This window comes from Alosa pseudoharengus, unplaced genomic scaffold, assembly GCF_046254945.1.
Source record: "Alosa pseudoharengus isolate Yale_2024_CS ecotype anadromous, Long Island Sound unplaced genomic scaffold, YU_APseudo_1.1 YU_APseudo_1.1_scf_20, whole genome shotgun sequence".
NCBI lineage: Eukaryota > Metazoa > Chordata > Actinopteri > Clupeiformes > Clupeidae > Alosa > Alosa pseudoharengus.
Genome location: NW_027468664.1, coordinates 13447616 through 13450733, shown reverse-complemented (window position 1 = coordinate 13450733; position 3118 = coordinate 13447616). Strand labels below are relative to the sequence as shown.

The 3118-nt window shown below is 44.2% G+C and overlaps 1 long non-coding RNA gene across 1 annotated transcript; it reads left to right on the top strand.

Moving 5' to 3' along the window:
- Window positions 1-215: 215 nt before the first annotated feature.
- LOC143136615 (uncharacterized) lies at window positions 216-2430 on the top strand. Its single transcript, XR_012989362.1, has 4 exons — window positions 216-304; window positions 603-655; window positions 737-831; window positions 2051-2430. It is a non-coding gene; the product is annotated as an uncharacterized LOC143136615 (long non-coding RNA).
- Window positions 2431-3118: the final 688 nt, after the last annotated feature.

Genomic DNA, 3118 nt, shown 5'->3' with positions numbered 1-3118 from the left:
GGGCGAACCACTTCGACCTCCTGGCGGAGTACATTCCCGGCTCCAGCACTGGAGATACAGACGACTTCACTTTCAGGCTGACAATGGTACCGCCCTTCGAGCCGGAGGGCCTGCGCGTCGAGTTTTGCCTGCGGTACGAGACGGCCGCCGAAAATTTCTGGGAGAGCAACAATGGTATGAACTATGTGCTGTACTGTCGGAAGCGAGATCACTGGGGCATACAGGAGAAGGGGACAAAGAGTGTCAAAAACAAAGAGAAGGAGACCAAGCCAAAGGGTAAACGAAGCTGCCTCAAAGCTTCAGGGTAAGGAGAGACTTCTTTAGAAACTATCTGACTGCTATAAAGCAAAGCTTTTTCTCACACCAACAAGGTGTACAGCACTGCAAAGAACATTAAAGTTTAAAGAATGTGGAATTGCACAACTATCAAATGCTTGCCAAGTCAGTGTGGTGTACTGTATCACCGAAGTCGATCCCTTGCATTCAAAACATTCTGCCGCTGTCTGTTTCTCATGTTTAACATACACAGACATTTTTATTATTATTATGACATGGGGCATCAGGAAACTCTAGACAATAACTTATTCATCCTTTGTTGACAGTAAGAAGATCCAGCCTGAAGCTTATGCAGCGGAGGCAATGGAGGAAATCCCAGGTGCGTAACTGTGCCACTCAGTCAAGGCAATGTGAGCCAGGTTGTGTTGATGCTGAGGCTGTGAGATGTTTATTTTTTCAGATTCAGTCTCACACAAAGCAGCACACAAGGCTACCAGGAAAGCAGTGGACTACACAGACAGATATGCTAGTGAAGAATGCCTTCAGAAAACTTTGGTGAGGTCAATAAACTTACAGTTAAACTTACAGTACAATAACATATTAAATGATGGCAGTACACAAATCTTAGTTGTTGTTTTGAAAGGTTTTCGGCCAAAATCAGTGGCTGCCCATATTTTCCTGATGGGCAAAATCTAAAGTTTTTACCACATATGCCCAGCATAGAAAATAATGTTTAATCTGCAGAAGTTGCCCATCAATCAATGTTTTGAACACCTGCATGTGTAGGCACGTTTCCATTAACCCTGAAAATGCCAAAAAAAATGCCAATAAACAAGTAGGCCTAATGGAAATACGCTAATAAAAAAAAACCCTCACATATCGCAGAATTTTTTTTTATTTTTACATGAGGTGTATTTTAGATGTATTGAAATAGCACTAATTTGGAAAAAGTAAAATGGAAACACATTTTTCACGTTTTCGGTGAGTCACATGACTAAATGCATCAAAAAGGTTTTGTGTGGTTTAAAAAGACAGGATTATTTTTATAGTTAGTTCGAGGTGAGGACATCGCTGCAATTTGTCTCCAAGCAAAAGCAAAACGCAAGAATTTATAATCTTTAAACATGGACTATGCCCACAGAATTGTCATATGATGTTGCTGCCAAGTATAAGGGTTTAGCTTTCAATATTTTTTTCCCTTTACATTCTGACCCCCTGAAATCATAACGACCATTGTTTTTTGGAGGATGCGATTGAAGATAGACTGTCAAAATCAAAATGTTAGTAGATCCATTGTTATATTTATTTGAATCGACTATCGCAAGAAGATAAAAAAAAAACATATTTAATCACATCACTTAATGGAAATATCACTTAATGGAAACTTAATGCATCACTTAATGGAAACACTGAACATTCACAAGTTTTGCTCAAGTCTGTAATGGACACCCAGCTTGTAAAGTTCAGACACTTGATGCATCACAGGACTATTTGACAGCAGAGAGTAAGGAGGTCAGGAAGGCACACTGTGCTCAACAGCGTGATAGAACAGTAACCTGACGCCCATGAACATGTGGAGTATGTCAGATGTGACCTATTAATAAGAGCAGTGTTGTTGGGAACATGACGATGGGAAGAATGCTAACATAAATAAAGTACATGTAAAGCAAGTTCCGTAATAAATATCACAGTGTGGTTGTTAATGACATGCCTGAGCTTGAGTAAGCAGAGGCTGTTTCTAGTTCTGAGGGTGTTTGTGTTGATTGCTTTGCAGGTGGATAGTCGCAGGAGTAGGAGAAGAGCCCGCATTGCAAATGTTAAAGACTATTTTGCACAGAAGGAAACGGAAGCCCAATTGGGACACTTTGGTGGGGAGAAAAATAGCCACCCCTCGCCAACCCCCGAGTACAAAGTGGAAACATGGAGCAATGCAACCGCAACCACTGAACTTTTAAGAAATGAATATGCTAACACCGGAGCGGATAAGGGTCAGGTGCTAACTTATCATGAAATACCACTGCAGTCCCTTAGCTGGGACAGAAACAGTGTTCAGGAAAACATTACAAGGATCCCAGGCCACCAGGATCTCTGCAATGGAGCCATCCTAGAACATCAGTCAGAAACTACACAGAATGAGTTTGACATTTCAACTCAGGGAGTGCATCATAGTGTGTCAAAAAACAACACGATAAATGCTTTCGAGGAACTAAACAGCCACTCTCAGCCTCAGTCCTCTCTCGACCAATCAGGTTCAGCTGTGCAGCCTGCAGGCATCAGTGAGCTGGTCCAGGTCCAGAGAGAGACAGAGGCCAGTGTCCAGGACATATTCCGGCCGCGAGCCAGCACGCATGTGACTGCCGCATCCAGTAGCAGCAGCATGGAAGAGGCGCAAGAATCTGCTCGTCATGTGATAGGTGATCTGGAGTGTGATGCGCAAGAAGGGAATCCTGCCCTGAGCAGAGCCGGGAGAAGGTCAGAGTTCGAGTGTGTAAGTCGAGCCGCGTCACTGGCAGATTACGAGCTAGATGCTTTGGAACCGGATGACCACAAGGCCCTTCATCGCCTGTCTAGCCCTGACCAAAGTCCTCTGACCAATGGCAGTCATGGACTCAAACAAGTCACAAGCCAAGCAAGGGTGAGGTCAGGTGAGGCCGAGTCAGAGGCGATGTCCTCAGAAGAAGTAATGGCATGGGCCACTTTGGCACCAGCAGTACAGCCAGCAACTCTGCCAACTACAGCGGGAACAGCACAGACAGCTGAACACGAAGTGCCACAGGCTCCTGCACGTGTACCACCACAGGAGTCTGCCCAGTCATCAGCAGAAATAACGCCAGAGGCCATG